This window comes from Hemicordylus capensis, chromosome 2 (genome assembly GCF_027244095.1).
Source record: "Hemicordylus capensis ecotype Gifberg chromosome 2, rHemCap1.1.pri, whole genome shotgun sequence".
Taxonomy (NCBI): Eukaryota; Metazoa; Chordata; class Lepidosauria; order Squamata; family Cordylidae; genus Hemicordylus; species Hemicordylus capensis.
This window is the reverse complement of record NC_069658.1, coordinates 54,070,822-54,082,168: the sequence shown is the minus strand read 5'-3', so window position 1 is coordinate 54,082,168 and position 11,347 is coordinate 54,070,822.

Genomic DNA, 11,347 nt, shown 5'->3' with positions numbered 1-11,347 from the left:
TGTTCTCATTGTTGCTCTAATTTTATTGGTAGTATTTTTTTAGTATGAATTTTTTTGCATTTTGTTGTAAGCTCCTTGGGAACGAAAGAGAAGCAGGATAGAAATATTGTAGGTAAATAAATAATGAAATAAAAATCAGCAAGCCATGGCCAATTGCAGCTGCCCCGTAAATGGTCAACTGTCTCATATTATTACGCTGAGGGGCATGCGGTGGGCATAAATGTTCCCTCTAACATAAAATCTCAGATGTTCTTGACTACAACTCCCAGCATCCTCAGCCAAAGTCTACTGCAGCTAGGGATTCTGGGAACTGTAGTCAACAACATCTGGGAACACAGGTGGACATGCTTGCTGTATAAAATATGATTAATATGAAGTGAACCAAATCTGGATACCTGTTTTCGAGACCATGGGAAATATATTTTGTATCACAAGACCTTACAGGATCCTTATAATATCTTCAGTGTCTCCAGCTGAGGCCTTTCTGTTTGCAGGCAGCAAACAGCCACCATCTGGGCATGACTAAGCCAGTTTCACACCCACCGGATAAATCCAAGTGATATTTTTGTTCATTTTACAATATGTTCAGATTTTAATGAGCTAGTGTGAGATACAAACAGAAAATTAGATACTATAGCCAAATTTCCTCCTCAGTTGCCAAGACTAATAAGAGAAGGAACAAATGCAATAATCTCCCTAACAAACAAAGCAATAGATAGAGAAGAAAGGAAGTGAGAAGTCCCTGGGGATACATCTTTCTTTTTGTATTACCATATCATTGCAATAGATGGTAATTTTGGAACATACACCAGAATGGTAACTTCCATACAAAATGATAACAAAGTGCTTCAGTACACGGATATCATATTACTTGTCCATAGGGTCCAGCTTTCACTGGAATGGCTAACAGAGCAACGGGTTAATTGCGTATATAATTGGTAGACAGTATTCAGAGCAAGTGAAGCCTAACTCGCACAAGCAGTGGGAAATAAGATTGGTAAAAGAGCAGTAACCCAAGTTGGAATTTGGCCCACTCATCAGAATTTTAGCTACATCTTTTGATGAATAGATGAACCACATATGGATACCAAATCTGGACTGCAACACTTAATCAGTTAGATTCCCCCCCCCCTTGTTGTGCTGGTCGTAGACCGTAATAAACTTTGATTGATTGATTGAATCAGTTAGATTAATCAGTTAAAATGTTTTCAATCAACTAAAATGGCTCCCCAAGTTAAATGTGCAGGTTTTTACAAAGAATATATGTTTTTAAATACAAGTACTTATGACTGCAGTTGGCAAGCATCATATTAAAAAGAGAAATTAGCTATTCCTTGAAACAGGAGGGAATGCCACTTCTAAGAAGATGCCTACGATGACATGGCTATTTCTAAAAGCAAAGTAAGCATGTTTCTTTGTTTTGAGAAGAACTACTAGTGTTAGCCATGTGCAAATCTAGTTGATAAATGGAGGGTCGTTTGAATGATAGAATGCTGATTTGTCCAACTAGACACAATTAGGACATGACTTATTACCAATATTTGTAGTGCATGTAGCCACCAAATGATTAAAGAATTGTGTCCCCACAAAGGGAAAGACACGTGCGCTCATGGTGTCCTATGAGCCAATTGTGTGGGGTAGGCCAATTGGTGAAGTATCATTCAAATAAGTCCAAAGAGTACTTTAATTAGGTGACAGCACCAGGCACAAGTTCTGAGGGCTATGTTTTGAAATAATGATTTTCAAAAACTTGCTTGACCAGCCATTAGATACGATTCCACCTATCTTTCAGTTGCTTGCTTATCTACATATTTAATTTGCTAAGACATACCCATGGCTAATCCCATGCGTGGCAGCTCTCACGTGATTTCGCTAGTGAGGGGAAGGGGAGAGGAAGGTGAGCAGCCTCAGGAAGGCAAAAGGAAGCAGCAGCACTGGCTGCCGGGAGAAAGCGACAGGTGGCAAGAGGAAGTGGCAGCCAGGCTGACCACAGCCGCCTGCTGAGTGGAAGCGCTGGCCGCCCACTGGGAAAAGCACTGCCAGGCAGGGGTGTAGCCACCATTGTGCAAAAGGCAGCGTTTGCTGCCTGAAATTCTATTCCCCTTTCTCTCAGAGGGAGAGAAAGGGAGAATATATGCTTTCAGGCAGCAAGCGCTGCCTTAAATGGAAGGGAAGGGCTCGCTTGGGCTCTTCGGAGCTCGAGGCCACACCCCCTTTGCACGTGACATCCGAGCTTGGTTCAAGGTGCACGTGCATGTCAGTAGAGGGGCCGCCGGGTGGGGCTGGACCCAGGCCGCCGCTTGGCTGGCTCCACGCCTGCCGCCAGGTGAGAGGAGGTGGAGGCTAGGGTTGGTCGGCCAACTGCCGAGAGGAAGTGGCGACCGGGGCTGAAGGGAGTCGGGAGAACTGGGGCCAAAGGGAGAGGGGGAAGAATGGCTGAAGGGATTGGGGGGGGGAGATAAGGAGAACTAGGGGCCCAGATGCTCTGCACCAGATATTTATTCAGATATTTGCTTCTTGAAACACATTCATCAGTTTGTGTTGCTCACTTCACAATCATATATTCCGAAGTGTACAACTACCACATCTATTTTTATAATCAGTTTATTTCTGACTTCTTAAAAAGTAGAGTTTAGAACCATGGATTCACAAGAGTATTTCCAGATGTATTGAAAATATCTTTGTTGTTGAAGAGATTTTATCATCTACTGACTCACAAATTTTCTGCTACATTTATTTGGCCTTGAGAAAATTTTGTACCCAATCTATATACCTAATCTTAGAACTCATATTTCAAGAGCCAGCTAGAATACTTCTGACTTGGCCAATGTCAGAAGAGGTGAAAATACTTACATCATCTCACAATGGAGGTAGTAAGAGGTGTATGACAGAAATTGTTACTGCGAGAGTTGTCCTGGAAACCTACCACTTCAAAATGCAGAATGGATATTTGAATGCTTCTCTGACAATAAAAAAGTCCCCTGCCCCTTGGATCTCCCCACCACAGTGCCAAAACTTGAGAGGGGAGTCAGCTTCGTCCTCTAAGGCCTACCAAAGTTCCACCAACTCACCAAATGTTTCTCTTTTGAGGACTTTCAATCCAGCTTTAATTATCCCCTGCTATCTGAGCAAAGAGGCACCTTTTAAAGTGGCAATTCCCTTTCATTTAGCAGGGCAAGACTAATTGCTCCTATCCAACCCATGTAGTGGCTGTTGCTGGTGGGGTGTGTGTGTGTAAGAAAGAACAAGAAAAAGAGAGAGAGCCCTCTTCTGAGAAGGAACAACCTTATTTCTTTTTCTATGTGTGTACTTCCTTGTTGAAAAGTGGTATATATATTGTTATTGATGATGATGATGATGATGATGATGATGATGAAGATGGGAGTAAGCGTGGCAGAGCTCTTTTGTGTTCAGTATTCTGTATTCAAGCTGTATTCAAATCTACCATCTCGGTACATAATGGTACAGTCCAAGGAGAGTAGTACCTTGTGATATTTCTGAATATTTAGTTTACCTTTCCTTTTGCCTCTCTGCAAGCTTGCAGAGGAAGAAGTCAAATTATGAGTGTCAGAAGCTATCTCCTCCTCCTTTGCACCACCCACTCAACATCCAGGGCTTAATTTGAGTCAGGACTGTTTGCCAGTGCTTAGATGTGTCACCATAGAGTCTATTTGCAGGAACAAGAGTTCAGTCAACACTAGAACAAGGGGTCAAGCAAAAAGCCAGGGCACTAATCTGGTGGTACTCAGCCACCACCTGGTTTGTTGGAGAGGCTGGCCAACCTGACTGCTCGCTCTGAATGTTGCAGAATTTCACCAAAGGGTGGCATCAATAAGTAATTCACTCAGCAGTGGCTTTGCCTGCTTTTTAAACTTTAAAATTGCAACTTTGCCTTACTGCCATATACTGTTCAATCTGTCCCAAGTGGTCCCATATGGAAATACTTCAGTCCTGATTTGAATGAGATAGTAGTTATTGGGAGGTAAAATTTACTCCTGATTTTTTTCATACAAAATCAAGCCAGCTTGGTTTCAGGTTTCCCATGCCTCAGATTTGGTTTTTGAAGTCTCTTTGAGGACCTAAGACAGGGCTTGGTTGCAAGATAAGAAACATCCAATACAATACATATTGCAATACATTTTGATTATTATCTCAACAAGCAGAGAAGGCAACATTTATTGTGCCTTCCACTGCCCTTTTTTACCCCACTGATTCCCTCTCACAGCACTTTCAGTTTGACTGCCAGGTAAGAATTTATGAGCTCTGAGGAACAATTCATATATGTCCATGCATGTCTATCATAGCACAAACGTATAGATATAATCATTTGCTGCAGTGAAAACAAGGCATTGAACACATGTTGCATGAATACCAAAACAATGCCTTTAAAAAGACACACACACTGCCATTTTCGTCATTTATTTAAGGATTTAGAAGGCATCTGCTTAAAAGATCTTATGCTACTATCCTTATTTAAAAGAAGGCTAGCAATTTCCCATAAAAAATGAAGTTTATGGTTGGCTGAGTTCAGAACAAATGTAATTTGGCAACTAGTTATTGGAGAGACAGGCTGATAATACTATTAGTTTCTCACAAGCAAGCAGGAAATCACGTCATTGACTATGACATTAAAATATTCCTCAGAAGTCAAAGACGACAAAGAGGCTGTTCACATGAGAAGCCCTATCCAGGCTTAGGCAACCCAACCGGCCTCCAGAGATCCACCCTACTCAGAGCAGTTGGATTGTGTGGGTGAGCATATCATGTGCCACACAGCAGTTCGTGTGATTGTCTGGGGGGAAGGTAGGAATGTGCACAGAACTGGTGCCTGCCAGTCCAAAGGCAGGGTGTGGATAACTTTATGGGCAGGGGAGAATGCTCTTACCACTCCTGCTGCATTTTCCCTGATGGCACTGTGTGTTCAAACGGCCCTTTGTGGCAGCAGCATACCTCCCTGCCGCCCCGTTGCTTTTTCGGACCGGAAGTGACTGGAAGTTCCCGGTGCATGTGTACACATTGTATGTGTGCGCACACCGCATGCACGCACACATACGATGTGTGCATGAACACCGGGTACTTCCAGTAACTTTGGGTACGAGGAAGCAACAGGGAGGCAGGAAGGTACACTGCCGCAGCCTAGACTGTTTGAATACACAGCGCCAGCAGGGGAAACATGGCAGGAGGGGTAAGAGCGCCCTCCCCTGCCCTTAAAGTTACCCACCACCCCCATCTTCAAACTGGCTCAAACGCAGTCCACGGAACTGGTTCGGCGCTCCTGGAATAGAGCATCAAATGGTTCTGTACACATCTCTAGGGGAAGGTAGGTTCAACCCTGCCTTCCACCCTGCCCCAGAAACAGTGGTGTGGACAACTTCATAGTGACACACATGTAATTTCAGTGGAAGGCCATAATTATATTGAGTCAGCTTTTGAGAGGTCTGTTCTGTGACACTTGGACAGGTTAGCATTAGACACTTGGACAGGTTATCAATAACTGTGTACTCCACAGGCTCCTTGCTTTTTTATATAAATATCTGAATGTTTTTGCTGACACCAGTTGTTTCTAAACATTTTAGTATCCATGTGTGAGGCAATGAATCGAAGGCTTTCTTGTAGTCAATCCATGCAACACTTAGATTGGTTTTTCTTCTCTTGCAATTTTCTAAAATCATTTTGTCAATCAGCACCTGGTCTTTGGTGCCTCTGGTGTTCAGGCAATTTCCTTTCTGTTCAACTGGAAGCTGCTTATTAGTTAATAAGTGTTGCATTACTTCATCGGCTATTATTCCAGTTAATAATTTGAACATGGTTGGCAGGCAGGTTATCGGTCTATAATTACTTGGAACTGCACCTTCTGCTGGGTCTTTTATTATGAGATGACTTTTCCCAGTTGTTAGCCATTGTTCAATATCACCTCCTTGCAAAATGTGATTGAACTGTTTTGATAGTTGTTTATTAAGGCTTGTTAGGTGTTTAAGCCAAAAGCCATGCAGTTCATCATCGCCTGGTGCAGTCCAATTTTTAATTTTCTTTGCTCTTTCACTTATTAATTCTGGTGTTATTATTAGATCTTGCATTTGTTGGTTACATTTTTTGACCTCTTTTACCCAGCCTGCTTTTTTAAATAATCTATTGGATTGTCCCATAATTTCCCCCAGAATTGCACTGTTTCTTCTTTATTTGGTGTTTCTGTGTTTCTTGCAGTTTCTCCTTCTATGCTTTGGTAGAAACGTTTCTGATTCGACTGGAATTGGAGATTCTGCCTGTGTTGTGTAATTCTGGCTTCGTATCTGCTAATCTTCTTTGACACTGCTGTTATTTGCTGCTTTATTATTTCCAGGACTTCTCTAATTTTCCTTGAATCTAGATGGTATTTTTGGATCAGCTACTGTTTGGTATTTTTATTCTTCAGCTTCTTGTCTTTCATATCTTTCAATTTACTAGCTTCTGATCTAAGCCTGGCAATTTTATTTTCTAATCTAATCTTCCATTTATGTGATGTACTACTTTCTTTTTTTTTTACAGGTCCACTGATCTTATATCTGAACTCTTGTGTTGTTATTGTTGCTGCACTGTACATTAGTTGGTTTGTTTCTGGCAAATTATTGGTTGTTATTTCTGCAAGTGCAGCATTTACATCTTTTAATGCCTGAGCAAGTTGTTTTTTGGCAACTGTTTTTAGAGCTGAAGTTGAACCCTGTTGGTTGTTTGGTTCATGTGCTCAATTATTTTTTGCTTTAGTTTCTTCTTCTTCTTCTTCTTCTTCTTCTTCTTCTTCTTCTTCTTCTTCTTCTTCTTCTTCTTCTTCTTCAATATATACAGAAACAATTAAATACAAAAGAGGATTTCTCCATGAACTAATTTCCATTTATGTTCAGGATGGGAACATTAATGTGAAAAGCATTAATCTGAAATACATTTATTTTTATTTCAAAATGTGTTGAAATTGTAATCAAAGTGTTTGTATGACTTTAGTATTTTTGGTGTCTTGGAAGGGCTAGATTCCTTATCTATCCCAACCACAGCAGAAGGTGCACAGGTGAGAAGAGCACTGCTAATTGATATTGTCTGTAGACATCGAGTTATTCAAAGTAAAGAGATTTATTTAGGAAATACATCTGGTAGATAAAGAGCCTACATGCCTAGCTGCTGCCTACATGAGGAGCAAGGGAAGGAAGAAGATGGAAGTCTGTCTCTCAGGTGAGAGAATGAAACCTGAGACTAACAAAGGGGCATCAGGACAGAGACAGAGAGTGGACAGAGGGGATTCTTTTACTCACTATCACTATTCCCTAATGCGCCTAGTGGTCAATAGGGTTGCTGATGCAAACAGTCAATGCCTTCAGGAACTGCATCTCCAGCACTTTGTAAGGGAACAGACATGTGCCTTAGGCATGCATGTCTTATATAAAGTCCACCCACAGCAACTTGTGCTAAAAACAAACACCTTGATCTACTTGCATGAGCAGTGTCACAAACTCAGAGTCAAGAACTCCCATTAGATCATGGCTTCCCCTCTTCAGTGAATTGGTAAATCACAAGTTGCAATTAAATATGCCCCATTCATATCAATTTCCGTTTGTTCAGAAAGAAATGCATGGCAGAATACATGGAACAAACTGGTGTGTGTGTGTCCATTTTCATAATCCCCATTCATTTCATTGGAATTAAAGAATGACCATTGGTGTACTTGAAGTTCTTATGAATAGTCCCTGAGAATCATGATTTCAGTATTCCTTGCAGAAAGAAAGAGAGAAATCTGAATCATTAACCTTTATGCCAAAGGTTAATTTTGTATTCCAGATTTATATGTCACAGATGGAAATATCTCCTGAGACTATAGTCCATCTCAGCAACAGAAGTTTGTCTTTACTTTGTTGACGACTTCTGTCTTCTGTTTCATTTCCCTGTTTCAGGGTTGCCAGCAACAAGCATTCATAAATAATGACTCACATTTCCTCCTTTCCAATGAAATTTTGACCTTTAAATAACTATTTTTTAAAAAGATAAAATGTATGGATTATTGAATCTTCTAATGGAAGCAGGACACAATTTATCAGGATGTTTTCCTTCATAAGCTCTGGTATAAATGGGAGCAATATAAGATGGTGGTCTTGTACGGCTCCCCTGATTTAATCAGGTTTGCACAGGAAAAAATTGTATTTTTTAATATTGAAGAATCCATGTTCTTGGACTCAGGTCACTTGGAAATCATGCCTTGCCTATTATCCCAGATACATAGAAATGAACCATGATGACAGAACACCGTATTTTTTACCTGCTTATCAATCCCTTCTCCAGGTGCAGAGAGAAAATGGTTTGAGTTGGTGTATGATGAGAAACTCAGTTCCAGAATCTTATGCCAGGTTCTGAAACAAATTCAGGGGTTTATGTCTAATCAGCACTAAATTAGTGCTGATTAGTGCCACACATTATTCTGTTTCTAGCCAAGGCAAAATCAGAGAAGAACATAAGTCTACTTAGCAGTGGATACATTAGAACAAAAATGAACTCACAAGACATGGAGTTTCTGAGAGTGTTTGGAAGAGGGACATTAAGTTCCTGGAAATGTAAACCTCACATTCAATGACACCCACCATGGCTTCTCTTCTTTCCTGTTTAAATGCTGTGTTAAAGGAAGGTCCCCCAGAATGCAACTGGAAATACATTGGTTATGGCAAACAAGTAGAACAGGCAAAAAATGAAGTATGGTGAATGTGATTTCCATTATGTGTTTTACAACTATGTATAGGAGACTTTCAGTGGGAGAAAGTAAAATATTGTACTTGGAATTTGCTCTCTCCTCCAATGAGTCTTTTAAAATGTCATAATTACCACCCGCTATGTGAAGCGGGGGGGACCTGTTTGGGTGACCCTGAGTTTAAAAAATAAGACTTACATGTATGGTGCAATCTTAGATCATTGAGAAGCATGGCGGATAAAGCAACCACATAGGTGGACAAATAGCATGTCAACTGTAATGTGGCCAGAAAGGAGGGTGACAATTGGATGGAACGGGAAATTCCCATGCAGTTTGCTCAAACCGTGTGACTGATTCATTCAGATACTCCCCTGCAATTGGGATCACACAATGAGAAAGCAGCTCCCACCCCACTTAAAGTGTGTGTGACAGGGATCAAGCAGATAAAAAGGCAAGGGAAGGAATAGGGCTATAAAAGCTCTAAGTGAACTTAACCCCTGCAAAACTAAAACTCCACAGAAAAGCATGTCTTCCCCCAGCATCACTGATTACCTAACAGCGAGACAGTGGATGGATTAAAAATAAGTCAAAAGTTTCTCCATTACATGATAGCAGATGCTTATTGTTGGGTGGAGTTAATGGCCTGAATAAAGCAGTTCTGAGGACTTCATCAAATGGCATGTCCCACCACAGAACTGTGAAAATGCTAGCTCTCAAATGCATAAGAGCATCTAGAAAATGCACATAAGTGTACTGAAAAATACAGAGATTTGTGGGATGAAGATTAATCTTGATATTGAACCATACAGTTAAGTTCTACAACTCGCCCTAGCTATATTATCTTTCACTACACTTACAAGTATGCAAGGACATCTTTCAAGGTAACATGGATGCAGATGTAGGTTGACAATTTTTCCTTGTAGTGACTCATCCATCAACCAATCCCATCACTTTTGTTTTTGTTTCATCATAGTATCATGGGAGAAGAAGATGATTCTGTAGCAAAAAAAAGTTGTTTCAGATGTGCATGTTGCAATTGAAAATGTAAAAGGCAAACACACACACACACACACACACACACACACACATACACACAGCCATCTGCAGGTGACCTGTGTGTCAAAAATTAAGGAAACCAGCTTACACTGAAACTTATCGCTGTGTAGCCCTCATAAGTTAACATCACCCTCACCTTGCCTGATGGCTTCACAAAGTCAAATTAAAAAAAAAAAAAAAACACTTAACCTGATTCATTATGGTTTGGGAACTGGATACCTGAAGGATTTCCTGCTCCCCGGGGTTTCTGCTCATCAACAAGGTTGTCAGAGGGGCCTTTGCTCCATGTGCTGATGTTGAAAGAGGCTAAATTGTCATGCACGCCAAACAGGGCCTTCCCCCAGGCTCTGGAATGCTCTCCCAGTGAATGTCCACTTTTTGACATCTGTGGCTGCTTTAAAAAAAAACAACCCCAAAACTAAAGACCTTTTCATTTGTTCAGGCTTTTACCCCTTAGGAGCTGCCAGGTCTCTCAGCTCTCCTGCTTCTGTTTGTCTATTTTATGGCTGTCATTTTTTTAGTGTTTTATGATTTTTACTAACTGATTTTATGGTTTTAAATGTGATTTTTAATGGAATTGTATTGTATTTTACTTTGTAAATTGCCTTGGGATGCTTTTTGAAAGGTGGTATAAAAATTGAACAATCAGTCAATCAATCAATCAATCAATCAATCAATCAATAGAAAAAGTGCCAATTTGCCATGGATTTCTTTTGTCCAAGAAGTGTGAGGGAAGAAGCTTCACTTACCACAATTGTTGCGGTAAATCATCACGGATTAATTTATAATAAATGTTGCTGATATTACATATTTCAGTTGCTTATTCTTCAGAACTTTATGTTGCCTGAACTATTCATTCCAGTGATGCTACCAGGCTTGGACTGGCTCACAGGGCAATGGGCATATTGCCACCCGTGGGGTGCCCTTGAGCCCCGCTGCCTCGGCAGCAGTGTACCCACCCTTAAGTACCCATTCTGCTCAAAACCTGACACCCTCCCCACTTATATCCCACTGCCCTCTCAAAGACCTCAGTCCTGGATGCTACTGCCATGGCTTCAGGGATCTAGTGTTCCGTCATCAACAAGGGGCAATCAGGTACAAAGGCAGCACATTCTGTGTTACTGTGTTCACATAGGCTTTGCTTTCCACTTATTTTTTTGAGCAACAATTTCTAGCACATTTTATTCATCTGAGCTGACCAAATAGAAAAATTGCTTTTTAAGATGCTGAGTATATATAAATTAAAAAGCAGTTTGATGATTGCTCATTAATTGAGTCACACTGTGGGAGCAATGGCTGGCAAAAATTAGGAAGCCTAGAATGTGTATTGAGGTCATAGCCAAAACCTGAAGAAGTCATGGCCTCTTGCCATTCAGACTTGAAATTTTCAGGTTGTAGCCAAGGAGTTAATGGCACTAGCCTCTTAGAAAGAGTAATAGGGATATTCTGCTTGTGATTTCAGAATTAGTCCACTATCAGAATTCTTTTATAAAATGCTAGGGAGGAGGGGCCATGTTTCAGTTATTAAACATCTGTTTTACATTCAGAAGGTCCCAAGTTCAATCCCTTGCATCTTCAGGTAGGGTGGGA